This window comes from Protopterus annectens, chromosome 3.part1 (assembly GCF_019279795.1).
Source record: "Protopterus annectens isolate FY-2018-M chromosome 3.part1, PAN1.0, whole genome shotgun sequence".
Classification (NCBI taxonomy): Eukaryota; Metazoa; Chordata; order Ceratodontiformes; family Protopteridae; genus Protopterus; species Protopterus annectens.
Window position 1 is genome coordinate 813,222,431 of NC_056732.1, and position 15,988 is coordinate 813,238,418.

Consider the following 15,988-nt stretch of genomic DNA (forward strand, 5'->3'; position numbering starts at 1 on the left):
GCAATCCTGTACTTTTTAAACAAATATCTGTAATAAACAAGAAAATTTTTCATGTAGGGCAGTCATTTCGTAACAAAGTAATAACTAAGGTAGAGGACTGTTATTTTGTGTGTGGTAAAAAAGCATATAAATGGTTACCTGAGAATTGGTCTGGCAGTTGTTTTTTGGGGTACCTGGTTCCGGCCATCCGACACACTGCAGTTTTGCCTCAAGGAAGTATTCAAAATTCTCGAGACGTAACCAAAAAGACTGTTAAGAAACCCGAGAATCCAGTGGGATGAATTGAAGCGGGCTGGAAAGACCATCGTGATGTGGGAGCCAAGCTTGCGCACATGGACTTGAGTGATGCCGTTATATCGTGGGCAGGTATATTACCTGCATATGGTGCAGTTAAATCAATATGGGAGCTGTGAAAACTGTCCAAACTTCTCGAAGTAATGAGTAATGCGACTTTTTCTGCTCTTGAACTGATAACTGATGAACTGAATGCCATGTGAACTGTAGTGCTCCAAAACAGAATGGCTCTTGACTTCACCCTAGTGGCGAGAGGCGGAACTTGCGCTTTAATCAAAGAAGAATGCTGTGCGTTTATTCCTGACCATCAGCATGAGATTAACGATCATCTCGAGGTGATTCAGCAAGTGTCAGCCATGACCAAGCCAGGCCCAAACCCTCTGACAGATTTTTTCCAGAATGCCTTTGGGGGGTTGGGCTCCATTTGTATGAACATATTGATTGCTATTGGGGTAGGATTACTCCTAATAGGAGTTTGTATTTGTTGTGGAATCCCCTGCATGAAGAGATTAGTTAAAGAATTCATAGATATATCCGTATCTGAGACTATGTATCAATGTACTGAATTTGAAGAGCTGCTAGAATGCGAAACACTTTCATAAAAGTTTAAACTGAATGACTTTCTTAACTGCAAATCCTAAATGGAAGAGGTTAGGAAAAGAAGCAAACTGTTTATTATTTTTTTTTGAAAATAGAATAAAAAATTATTAACAGGAGGGAAATGTTAGAAAAATATGTATTAATGTGTGTATGCTTAATGCCAATTAATAATCAAGTATTTTAATACGCTTTTCATTCTATTTTTCATGCACTGAATTTTATACAAATTGAGTTTCATATGAGACTGAATAAGATGCTTTTTGAAAACTGCAGTATGCTTTCTGAAACTTGCAAGTTGCCCTCTGACCTAGTAACTGCTAGCACAGCAATATTCTTGTTTATGCCTTGTGGAAATGTACTTGAGAAGCAGGTGTTTATCCACTAGGTCAGAAGCGAATGAATGAACAATGCCTAATGTTATAAATGTAATGATTTTAAATCCAAACTCCAGAAACTCTGAAAACCAGGCAAATAACCATGAACAGCTCCAAAAACCAAACACACTCCGAAATACTTTTTTAGCGCTTTCATCCACCTTTATTTACGTGAACTTCCTCAGAAATGATTAACATTTAAGAACCATTGTTTAAATACTGTTAATACAGGAAATGATGTCATTTGTTAAAATTAATGTTCAAATCTCTTAAATATTCTTAAAAAACAATACATTTAACTTACTATAAATTCATTGATCCCTTTATATTCTTAGTTATCAAAACTTATTTAGGACAAACATAAAAAATATATGTAAACATTTCACTCATAGTTATTAAAAACAACAAATATGTAAAAAAGCTACCTATATATTAAAAAGCATTTTAAATTTATTACTTCGTTTAATCCTGGTGTTAGATCTGCTCCAAACACCAGTTGTCAAAAGGATTCCTTACATTCTAAAATATTATTTAGATCCCCTGAGAACAGTCCTTTCCTGACAGTGTCCAAAATAAAGAATTCAAACTTTTTGAAGTCTTTACATGTCTTAGCGTGCCTCGCCAAAGCGTTGTTTTTGTCTTTCTTTTTAATGGCTAAGGTGTGTACATATACTCTACGCTTAAAAATTCTTTTAGTTTTTCCTATATAGTAGTTTTTACATGTCACACAGAAACTACTAGTTCGCTGTTACAATTAAAGTATTCCCTTGCCCAAAATGTGTGATTTAAATGCTCCACTGTCACAAAAGAAGAATTACTCATGTACCTACATTGCTTACAATGGGTACAACTAAAGGTACCCTTCTTGTTCGTACAACTCCTTTCTAAACGATTGTTGTCTTTACCTGTTTCTAAAATACTTTTTAAATTTGTAACTTTCTTATATGTAAATTTAGGTTTGTGTCCTACTATTCAATAAATGTAATGATTTCAGACACACAGCTCTGTCCAGAGGAGCGGAACCTCTGCAGCTGTAGTAATTTAGAGATAAAGTAGACAAAGGATTATTAGAGAAATGAACTGCTAGCATTGTGCTTGATTCAGCTGTAGTATCTTGAATGTAACATAACATGTATCTAACTGGGAGTAACCAAGGCCATGTTGTTTTCCTCAGGAAGTTTCACATAAAAATTGATAAATCAGCAGAAATTCATGGGAAAGATTGTCAGCAGATGATAATGAAAAAGGTGGTAATCTGTTACGTCAGCATGGTAGGACATAACCAGTTTAAGAATGTATAAAAATGAAAGTATTTCCTGTTTCTGATTAGACAAACTCTGTATTAGCATGTTTTTGTCTCCTTGCTGCAAGATTAAAGTGCCTTAACCTGAACCTACCATGTTTTGATAATTTTTAAAGTATATTCTTCCTTTGACAGAATGTTTGGGGTGGGTTATCTACGTATTGTTGTACCTTATTTTCCCACTGACAGCACTTTTATGCCTCCTAAATGCTCATCAGCCATTAATGTGTTTGAGCACGTGGTATGTGCCAGCACTGAATGAGAATACAGTGCTTTTTGTAGAGGTAATAGGGCATTTAATCTTTCAAAAAGTAAATGGCTTGCTCTAAAAGAATTTAGAACTGGTTTAGATAAAGTGGTGGTGAGACCAGCGGATAAAGGAGGGAATTGCGTTGTCATGGATATTGCAAAATATGACAACATTGTTGAAGATTTGTTAAAAAAAATGTTTATAGGAAGTTAACTCATAACCCATTGAAACAATATAATGACGAACTTTGTGAATAGCTAGAGAAGGGAGAGAGGCTTGGATTTTTAGTGAGTAGTGATGTTAAAAAAACTTTTAGTAAAGGAACCAAGGCATCCCTATATATATGCAATTCCTAAAATCCATAAGAGTATGGTTAACCCACCAGGGAGACCCATCATCCCAGGGGTGGGTTCTTATATAGAGAAAGTGAATACATTTTTGGATTTTCACTTTAAAGGTTATTTGCTTAAGGTACCTTCTCATGTGAAAAATACTGAAGATGTTTGTTATGCACTGCATGGTATGATGTGGGACACAGAAATTTATTGGGCCACAGTAGATGTTTCATCTTTATATACTAATATTGACAAGCATTGGGGCTTGTTGGCTATGAAAAAGATGATGGGTGAGGGCTCTCGTACCACCTTCTTATTGTTCCTGTTAGAATATAGTCTCACACATAATTATTTTGTGTGGAAGAAGGAGTTTTATCTCCAAAACAAAGGTAAGTGATGGGAGCGGCTTTTGCCCCCCACATACATGGTGATATACATGGGAGAATTTGAGAAGGAATTCATGCTTCAGAATGCATTTTTCATTAACATATTGTTTTTTATAAACGATACATTGAAGATCTTATTTTTGTTTGTAAGGGAAGTCCATCTTTGTTCAGGAAAATTTTACAGGATATCAACCAAAACGCATATGGGTTAAGTTTTGTCTGTGAATGTTCAACTAAAAAGATATCTATTTTGGATGTGGAATTTTATATTGGAGAACACAATAGAGTGCAATACATACCTTATAGGAAGCTCACCTCTGTGAATAATTTTTTGCAAGCCAGTAACATGCATCTTCCACATTTGATTAGGGCATTGCCACAGGGTGAATTCAAGAGAATTCTTAGGAATACTTCTGATCCAAAATTTTGAGAGAATGCCCTTAATGAGGTTCAGGTAAGATTATCTTCTAGAAGATACTCGGAGATGGTGTTGTCTGGGATTAAGAACAGGTTATGTGGGGGAGGTAATAAAAGGAGAAAGAGTTGCCACAGACATCGTTCTGTTTCACACGAAATGGATATAATATGTTTTGTATCTAGATTTTCGGATTTTTCATGGGTGTTAGAGAAAGTTGTTAAAAAATTTTGGCACATAGTTGCTGATGATATGTCTGTTGGTCAGTTGTTTCCAAGTCACATTACATTTTCTTATTGTAGGTATAACAATTTGAAGGAATTGCTTACCAGAAAGTTAGAGTATCCTATGGACTCAGTGAGTGTAGGCATGCAATGCTGTGGACATTGCTCTTTATGCAATAGGGCCAGAAATATGCATGGAGACAAAATTAATGGAAAAAAGTATCAAGCCTTTGAAAAGTTTGATTGTCATTCATAAGGAGTGGTTTATATTTTAGGTTGTGATTGTGATAAGCCCCTTTGGTATATAGGTCAAACTACGAGGAAAGTTAAAATCTGCATTTTAGAGCATTTGGAGGATATCAGGAGGAGGAATATGGACAGTCCAGTGGCTTCGCATTTTGTCAATGCACATAATGGTAGTTGTAGTGGATTTATTTTTACCATGTTGGCTAGACCACATTTTGATGCTGGAAATTTCAAAAGAGAATTGAATAAACTAGAATACAGAATGATAGTTAATTTTCATACATTATATCCTAGGGGCATGAATTTAGATAGTGGTGTTGCACTATGATGGTTTTATTTATATTATGCCATTTATTGCTATATACATGAAGATCAATGTGCTTATTTATTAAGTAATAAAACACGATTCATGCACATTTATGAAATCATAAATAGTATGAAGTTTATTGCATTTTGAATTCCTTTTTTATCGGTGTACATGTTTTGAAATAACGTGTTGATGCATTTTGAACATAAAAACGTATTTAAATTTAATGTAAGTTTTAAATGAAGACGTTGCACTTTAAATGATGATTTTTCACCTTAACTGATTAATGGGTTGATTGATTTAATTGATGAATATATAAGGAGATGGTTTTTGTATGGTGAATTGTTCCACTGAAGGTGAATAGCCGAGGTACCAGGACTTGTTATTAAAGAAGTTTTTTCACCATCTTTGTGTTTCAGTGTTCCTGTCTGCTTTGGAATTTTGCTGTGCTTTTCATTTGGAGAGAAAGTTGGATAGTAACTTGGTGTTTTCATTACAACAGCAGAAAAAATAATGCTCCAACTTAAGAGTGAACCTGCAAGCTACCGTAAAAAATATAGATCAATAACGTGCTTTCCAACAACATATACACTATACATGGGAATTGATGCCAACAGAGTTTAAAAACTCAATTATGGCAGAAGAACAAAAAAAGAAAGTCATATGGAACAAAGGATCATTTGTTGTTAAATAAAGTCATAGTGGAGAACTACAAAAAGGGGATGACTCTAATTATGGCATGGATTGACTACAAAAATGCATTTGATAGTATCCCACATTCATGGATAAAACACTACTTAAAAATGCATAAGATATGTCCTACACTGATCGACTACATTACAGTGACCATGAAACAGTGGCCGACCTCTTTGCAATTAAGCCATCATAATGGACAAATTATTATCCCAGAGATAAAAATTCAAAGGGGGATATTCCATGGTGCCTCTCTGTCACCACTGCTGTTCTGCTTTGCCCTTAACCCATTAAGCTTTCTACTTAACAGCTTAGGCTGTAGCAATAATCTGGCTCCTAGAAAACAACAAAGTCTAAAGACTTCACATCTTCTCTTTGTCGATAATTTAAAACTGTATAGATCATCAGATGAGGAACTGAAAGCACAGCTGCAGGTTGTCAAAACTTTTTCAGATGATATAAGAATGTAATTTGCTCTTGATAAATGTGCAAAAGCAACTCTAAAGTAGGAAAACTGCAGCACCAGGAAAACATCAGTTTGGGACCAGAATGTGATATAAAAGAACTAGAGCAAAAGGGAGTGTATAAATATTTGGGAATTGATGAAGGATCAGCAATAAAACATGAACAAATGTGAATAAAACTTAGTAAGGAATATTCCAGAAGACTTAAATTAATCCTGAAAACAGCGTTGGCATCTAGGAACAAAATCCAAGCTATAAACCAATTTTCTCTTCCTGTCCTAACTTACAGTTTTTCAGTGATTGACTGGCTCCAAAATGTGTTGGATAGATTAGATAGCAAAACAAGAAGGATGCTTCATGCTCACCAAATGATTTATAAAAATCAGTGTATAGCAGGATTATATATTCCCCGTTCTGAAGGAGGGATGGGTCTCTTTGAAACTGATTACATGTGTAGATCTGCAATCATGGGACTCCACACATATCTGCTGACCTCACAAGACCCATACATAGTGAATGTTTTGAAACATGCAGAGAATAAATCTAAGATGACTTCTCTGCTTAATCTAGCAAAAGCATATTGGCATCAAGCAGGAATGGAAATCAAACAAGAAGTAGATAAAAATCAGACAGCAGTTTGCCAAAAAACAAAAGAAAGAATATAAGGGAAAGGACCAGATGAGAAGGCAAGAAATGTGTAAAATGCATAAATATAATTGCAAGTATAGAAAACTTCTGGAAGAACCTCATGTTGATCAGGAATTAATTCAGGAATGGTTAAAGAGCGGCAAATTCAAACCAAGAGATGAAAGGTTAATATTGGCGGCACAAGATAGTGGGCTATGTACACGTTGGTTTACAAAGTCCATTAAACATATGGGAAACAGACAAATGTAGATTTTGCAAAAGAGAATTGGAAACAGTTGCACACTTTGTTGCTGGTTGCAACATACTAAAGGCAGAAGGACTGTATACTGAAAGGCATAATAATGTGGCCACACTGTCGCACTGGGAATTGTACAAAAATTATAATACTGAAGTAGCCGAAAAACACTGGAAACATGAGCCTCAAAGCATCACAGAAAATTATGAAGTCTACATCACATGGGATCATCCATTACCAACAGTTCAAAAGATAGACACTAGAAAACAGAATATAGTGGTCCAATTTATGCTACCAAACTCCATACAAATTGCAGAAGGCATCATTACTGGGCACATTGTGAGTGCTGTGAAGAACACTACTGGTTGACATCAAAGAATGAAACAATGCTAATTTCATGAACTTTAATCCTACCTTGACTTTAGAAATGGGGTCCATTCCTGTCATGGTATTAAAAACTCAAAAGATTTTGAGAAATTAAAAAGGGAGAGTAAAATGACAACACTTAAATACATCATTTAACAATCTTCTGATAAAGTTTCCTTATGCACATGCTCTGTTTAAATCTATAGCAATGGATATTGTATATCGACTTTTACAATCAAATACTGACCGTCTGTACATCTTGGTAATTACTGATTGCACACAAACATTATCTGAGGCAGTATACTAATGAAGAGTCAGTATAAAGTCCATAGTACAAACGTGAATAATACTCTTTTTCTAAGGCAGGAATTCATGTAGTTGTATTAGGCAACCCCCCCCCCCCCCCCCATTCAGGTATGGAATGATGCATGCGTGTTGTCAATGCCTTAGGATACAACAATCTGCAAACAGATAGGTGAGCAGAATTTACAACAAAACATTATAGCACACGTTACAAAAATCTATAGAGTTAGATAGGGAAATAGGACCAGCTGATATCATGTCTTCTTTTTGCCATATGAGAAGTTCCTAAGCATTAGTCTCATCCACACCATATGAACTGCTGTATGGCAGATATCTTAAAGCCTGATACAGTTTGAAAAATGCTCAAACGTCTGGTTATAGAAGAATCCTAATGTGAGTGGAATAGTCCAGCTTTAATATCCCCAAATCTGATGGATTTATAATGCTTTGTAATGACTTCAAGAAATTAAACATCACATCTACATCTGATTCACATCCCATTCCCTGAGTGGAAGAATTGGTTGAAAAACAAATTAAGGATAGCTTTATGTATGCTTTCGAATTAACCAAACAGTACTTTATCCAACTAGTCACAAACACTTGTCACCATGTGAGTCTTTCATTATGGAATGTTGCCTTTTCATATCCATGGAGCACCTGCAACATTTCAGAGGTTGATAGACAAAATCCTCAGACCCTCACACCAGATATGCAGTGGCCTTCCAGGGTAACATTGTGATGTTCTCTAAAGATTAAGAAAGTTATTTATCTAAGGTTTAAGACATGCTAAATTATCTGCCTTAAATTGGGCTGACAACACATGCAGCTAAGTGCAAGTTAGGTTTGGCAGAAACTGCTATGTAGGCTATATACTGGCTGGAAACTGTGAAACAACCAGCTAAAAAGGTTTAGCAGTGCAAAGGTGGCCATCACCAAACACCAAAAAAGTATAGCCTTAGAAATTTGTTCCCAAATTTACCACTAAATCTTTCCCTCTGACTGACTTCCTGACTAAAGATAAGGGACAACTGAATGTAAAATTGAGTAGTGAAGCCAAGTAAGTATTTTTAGCAACTAAGGTATATGCTGTTTGCTAAACCCATATTTATATCCCCTGACTTCTCAAAACAACTGATACATACAGATATGCTTGAAGTAGGCATAGATATAGTCCTATCACTTCTTTGATGGGGAGGAACACATAAGCTGCTGCATTTTCAGGAAGATGAGCAATGCAAAGAAGAAATACTTGACTGTGGTGAGTGTTTAGCTATTAGATGGAATATCTTTGATTTACAGCCCGACTGCTGAGACTCAAGTAAATGTTAATAGACACAGGGGGCTATTTGGCATGGCAGCCGTTAAAGGATATTAACACAGAAACAGGCAAGCAAGTAAGAGTTAATGGACGGACAATTGCAAAAAGGAATATTTAAAGCCCAGTGGCCTGCTAGTAAGCAACTCCGTGGCTTTTGTATCTCAATATGTTTGTGGAATGAGAGGTGTGGATCAAACAGAAGTTCAAATTATCTTTTGTTTGTAGTTGGGTCGAAGAACAGTGGAATCAGGATCAGTGATTGCAAATGTTGGGGAATTATGGTGGGATTTTTTTTTGGCAAGCTGACTGATAGTTTGTTGTTGTAATGAAACCAGTTCCAGATAGTAGAGAAGTCTGAGTTCATTGGGAAGACTGCGATAATTCCTGCAGGCATTGGTAAAGACAGTATCTTTGGTGTATAGAATGCAGTTGATATGTGAACGGCCCTAAGGAATGTCATTAATGAAAAGGGAGCAGAGCAGATGGTCAAGTACAGAATCTTGTGATACACCTTCACTAGTGGAACCAGGCAAAATACAGCTATTAGAGCTAAGGAGAATGAGAGAGAGCTAAGAAAGATAACAGGAAAACCACTTTAGCATAACAGTACAGAATCCAATGCCTGAGACATTTTGTATGAGTAAAGAATGATCAGCACCATCAAATGTTTGGCTCAAATCCAGAAATATTGTGCCTATAAACTTACCTTTTTGTATGAGGTTAAAACTGACAGAATCTTACAAAAATGGAGAATCGCGTGGATGCAATAGCAATACACAAACATAAACACACAATTAAATGTATACACATATATACATACACGTATATATATATATATATATATATATATATATATATATATATATATATGCGTGTGTGTGTTTGTGTGTGTGTGTGCGTGTAAAAATGGATATAGGTAAAGATTTTATGGTAGCAACTGAATTTGGTCGAAGATATATGTTATAACTGTGTGTGCAATCTAAACATGAGCAGATCAAAATCCTTGACCTCAAAAGATAAAAAAAAAAAAAAAGATTGACACTCTAACATGCATGCTTTGAGGCACAACCATGAGCCATACAAAAGAAAACTACATTGTTTTGCCCCCCTGAATCCATACATCCCTGCTAATTGTACACATTAAATCAAACATCACTTAATCTCAGAGGAAGAGTCATATTCCCCGATGTTAGCGATTGTTGATCAGGAACACCTGCCAACCCTGTGTTTTGTCCACCAAAGTTTATTAACAAAGCAGATTTTAAAATTTGGGAGTGCTTATTAATGAATGTGCTCCCATGTGTGTACATGTATGTACACACACACATAGTTAAACACTTTCTGTACTCTCTTCCAGCTTCACCAGCTAACTCTATAGGCAATAATTCTAATCCCTCCACTTAGCATAATGTAGAGACACTCTTGTATTCCTATTTGTACTTATCATAAAATGTTTACCCAAGTATATACTGCTTATCTCCACTGCGACACCATCTGTTTATAGTATGTGTACATTACTAGTCTGCATTCGTAGCATTCATAGGGTTTAATTTAAGTTATCTGTTATTTTTTATTACTTCCTTGTCTATAGTCTTCTGTCAGTGTTTTCTGATGTACCTTGTATAACATCCTGTCCACATATTATAATATTTGATCTTCTTTAAGCTTAATTCATCATTGCTTTCCTTCCTTACTTTTCCACAGCTTCAACAATCTAATTCAATATACTCAATATGCGTTTCGCTTTCTCTTTATTTTTTTTCCTGTAGCAACTATTTTATTCTGTTTGTATGTATTTGCCAGTAAACTATTTTCTTTGGTTTTCTATAGCAATTTTAGTAAATTGATGTCTGTCATTGTCTTAATATTGTCTTTACTTAAACTTTTCTTACCAGAACTCCACTGAAAACAGGTACCTTTGCCAGCTGGATCATCCCAGTAAATAAATGTAAATAAATAAATATGGGAGGAGTTATATTTGTTAGAATAAATATATGTTGAGTACAGACAGATACATGCATTGCTAGATAGAAGGATAAATATCATATCATCATCATCCAACCATTTTTCCTTCTTCATGTGGGGTTGGAGCATCACATCAGCTGTTGCCACCTGTCTCAATTAATTCAGTGCCACCCTTCTACTATTTTTAACAGCCATACTGCTCAACTGTCCAGACTTTTGAAGAATGTCCAGATTTTTGGCTTATATTTTTGATCTGTTCCTCATAGAAAATTGTGGTTTTCTGGCATATCACTCAGGACTAAAGTCACTAAATAATGACATGGATTTCAGTTTCAGACTTCATATACTTCAGAAAAAGCATGCCAACACAAATCCTATTAGTCTAGCTACTTTGTACATCTGTAGGAGAAATATTTAAAGGTTGTCCTATGTTGGGGTCTTTCTCCTCCCATTATTTTAGACTTTTTCCAGATTTCTTGTGCTAAGATGTTAAGAGCTATGTCAACAACCATGCCTGATTATCACAGATCTGCGTCACGTAGTTAGTCCATCCCTTGCTTGGGTGCCTTCATTTCCTTTTGCCTTCTTCCTGTCTCTCCCTAATCTGCTTTATCAGATCAAGTATTGCTTTCCAAAACGTGACTGAAACACCATTAGCTGCTGTCCTTCACTTTCTCTGCAAGTATTATTACTTTGGCTTCTGGGGCTTATGTCTTAACTTCATACGTCCTAGAGTCTGCACTCTATTACCTATCTCAGGCACTTCAACTCAATGTCCTTAAGCTTCCTCAGCTGCTCTGCATTTACTGCCCAAATTTCTGTGCCATAAAGAAGCAATAGCTGCACCTCTGGTACAGCTTACCTTTCACCTTCCTTGGCATTCTTTTCTTGCACATAACCTCTGGCACATGATAAGGACTTTTTGATTCTAATTTGATCTCCTAGTTTACATTTACCTTATTCTCTGTCACAGCTCCTAAATATTTGAAGCTGTTAACCTGCTCTACTGTTTCCCATTTACCACAGTTTTTACCTTCTTTTGATTCCCCTATTTGCTGACATGACCACTACCTTGTCCTATATTATGTTTCATCCCACATGTATTTAGTTTTGCATTTCAGTCCCCTCCCATTTGATGAGGTTCCTGGTCAGAGTCTGCTTGCAGTGGCACATCATGTTCATAAAGTAGTGCTGTTCATTTGTCCCCTCTGACCTGTTTGCTAATGTAGACCATCATCAGTATGGACATGAGCAGGCGCAGAGCCCTTGTGTGTATTTGTGTCACTGAATCCCTGTATATAGCCTGCTGTAATTCTATCAATCTTTCTGGCACTCTGAACTATCACAGAACTGCCCAAATCAGCTTCCTTGGGACTTTGGCATATTGTCTCTCCATGCTGGGGTATGCCCTGTTTGTCACTTTCTTCTTCTGCACTATCGATCTCACTGCTAACATTAGGTCAGTTGTATTGAACCTGAACTGAATCAAAGCTATTCTTCTCCCACCTTATTTCTACCACTTTCTGAATGCATTTATCAGTCAGCCTGTCCGGCACTTTTGCACTGTGCTGAAGGAGTGTGATACTCATGTGCTGTCCACAGCTGTAAATATCCCCTTTCTTCCTTGCCCCCTGTACCACCATACTCATATATAGTAGACCTAATCCTACCCCTGTCCATGCCCATAACTTTATTCCTGCACATAATGTTGCTAAACACCTTTTCCATAACAGTACCACAACATAAGAGAAAAGGACACAAAACATACAAAACACTAAACACAGAAAAAAGTAAATATATCCCCGTGCATACAGTAACTCTTACTTTTACCCTAACCTGTGAACACTCACAGATAACTTTTTCAGTCAAACATTCATTTCACTTGACAGTCTTAATTACCTGCACTATAGTAATGAGCATTCAGTCATTTGTGGATACACTCATTTGACAATTCATTCATTTGTGCATTCACTCTTTTTTTACACTGGCCAAAACTTTTCAGTCAAATGTGCATTCTCTCTTTTTAATTAGAATCATGTATGACTATCTATCTACAGCTATCTATATCTATATCTATATCTATATGTATATTTATAGATTTAGATGTAGATAGTGTGTGTGTGTGTGTGTGTGTGTGTGTGTGTGTGTGTGTGTGTGTGTGTGTGTGTGTGTGTGTGTGTGTGTGTGTGTGTGTGTGTGTGTGTATGTGTGTATACATACATGGAGTCACTTCAGAATCTCGAAATAATGAAATCTCGAATTTCAGTATCTCGATACCATGAACCTAAAAATCCATAAAGCCAAAACTCCAGAAGCGAGAAATTTAAAATTACAACTTCTATACAAAACATACCACACACAGACAGAAACATACACCTCCCTAGACATACATAAATACAAACACCTACCCGACATACAAGCAGGGGAGCAGGCCACCCTGCACCCCACATGTGGAGGGCTACACCAGCTACATTCCCCTCGCACACACACACATCACACTAACAAAACGCACAGACACACACTAAAGCCCCTACCCAAAACCCATAAAACACAAATACTTACCTATATCTCCAACCATCCACTCACACCGCAACACCGAACCGCTAATTCAAAATCTCCGAACTTCGGGATTTTGAATTTCACGATTCTGGGCTTCGGTATTCTGCACTTTTGCCTTTCTGGTCTCAGGCTACTGAAATTCAGGATTTCAGTAGTTTGAGATTCTGAAAGGAACCCATATACATATATACATAAAGATGAAAACCTGATTTTACAAATTTGGTTCAGAAGAAAATTGTGTTTTCAATGGACTGGAAAGGAGTTAGTAGTACATACAAACATACAAATGTTTCAAGCACGGGCATTAATGCCCTTCTAGCTTGCCAATATACCAAAACACATGTTCCCATAATAAATGTCCAGGCCGTTCTTAAAAATATCTAAACTAGTACTTGCTTTAATGTAATTTGGTAGTCTGCTCCAAGCATCAGCTACTCTGTCAGAAAACCAATTATTACACTTCTCATTCCTATAGAATCTTCTACATAGATTATCTGATGATTCTGTAGTACTTTTTGATAACCCCAAACATTCCCATAGGTAGTTGTCCCTAAATGCCCTATATACCTGAATAAGATCTACTCTTAAATATCTGTAAGAGACACAGTACAAGTTAAGATATTTTAGTCTTTCATAATAACTTACATGTTCACATCTATGGATGCCCTTGGTATATTTCCACTGTACTCTTTCCAGTTTATTCATGCTTGTTTTTCTATAGGGTTTCCATATTGTTATTCCATACTCAAGTCTGGGTCTAATGTAAATAACAAACAATGACTTAATTATGTTTGATTTCCTAGACATTATAAATCTTTTTATACAACCATATAGTTCTATAACTATCATTAGCCAATTGGTTGATATGTTTAAAAAAACTCATACCTGAATCTGCCCATATACCCAGGTCCTTAAATGAGTCTACGGTTTCAATCCCTGTGTGCTGTATTAAATATCCACCTTTCAGTTTATGTCTCATATGGTTAGTTTTTGATGTATTTATCAACATATTATTCTCCTGTGCCCAAATGGCCAATTTAGTCAAATTAATTTGCAGACATGCCTTATCTGTAACACTTGTAATCAGTTTACCAATTTCAGGTCATCAGCATATAGACTGTAGAACACCTCAGATAAAAAAGTAAGGTCTGAAAGATACAATCTAAACAAGTAAGGGCCTAGGACAGAGTCCTGCGGGATACCTTGACTGTAACCAAGGATTTCACCTGTCCAGTTGGTGTGTGATACTTGTCATGTCCTATTTGTAAGCCATGCAGTTATCCATCTTATGAACAATGAACAATACATAAATACCTAGTTGTACTAATTCATTTTGTGCATGACCCCGTTAAATGCTGAAGTTAAATCTACATAAATCACATCACAGCAAACTTTTCCATTCATAGCTATTATATTGTTATAGAATATCATGTTACAGGTGGTAATAGATCTAGTTTCAACATATGCATGCTGATATATGGTTTCAAGTCCCAACCTATCCAGTTCTGAAAATAACTTATCCAGTATTACCTTCTCCATTATTTTTCCACAACATGAAAATAGACTTAAGGGTCTATGTGATTCTGGGTTTGTCCTACTCCCCTTTCCCCTAAATACATGTTTAATAAGTGCATGTCTCCAATCTTGAGGAATATCCCCATATTTATATGACCTAGTGAATAATAGATACAATGGTAGTGTATGTTCCTGCTGGAGTGTTTGCAGATTATTGTTACTTATTCCGTCTCCTCCCTACGCTTTGTTTGGATCCTGTTTGCACAGTTCTTTTTTGATATAATCTAATTTGTTTCCAGTATCTGAAGTTACCTGGATGTCACTAGGGCAATTTACCACTCCTTTTGTGGATCCAAACTGTTTTGCATAAGATTTTGTAAATATATCTATAATCTGTTGTGTTTGAGAATTAATTTTAGAATCTGCACACAGTTTATCAATTTGTGTATCTTTATTCCTTCAACATCTTATGTATCTATAAAAAGGTTTCCTATTATGCTCAATATCTTTATATACATTTTCTTCAGTTTTTTTTATCTTGTCTAACACTATGCTTAATGTTTGTCCAGCTTGTTTATTTCAGTTTTCAAAGTTGTAGTTTGACCTCTCTTCCATGTCTTATATTTTTGTCTTTCTCCTTAATCGGGTATGTTGTTCTTAATATATCCCCTGATGTTACGTACCTAGATTCTGATGTTAAACATTTTTTGACTTTTTGCACTCAAACAATTTATCTTTCAAAATGTTCCACATTCCATGTGCAGTTTTTCCACTGAACACCTCACTCCAGTTAGTTTTATATAGTAACTGTTTTGCTTCCCTATAATCTGTAATTAGCCTTCTGTGCATTGGCTTAGATTTCAGTTTGGCAGAACTATCTAGCAACAAATTAACCTTAATAACCCCATGATCACTGCACATCAATGGTGGTAAAACTTGACTTGAAGTTACAGTAATTTCTTTGGGAGCACAAACATTATATCCTAGGGGCATGAATTTAGATAGTGGTGTTTCACTATGATGGTTTTATTTATATTATGCCATTTATTGCTATATACATGAAGATCAATGTGCTTATTTATTAATTAATAAAGCATGATTGTTTATTGGATTTTGAATTCCTTTTTTGTCGGTGTACATGTTTTGAAATAACATGTTGATGCATTTTGAACATAAAAACTTATTTAA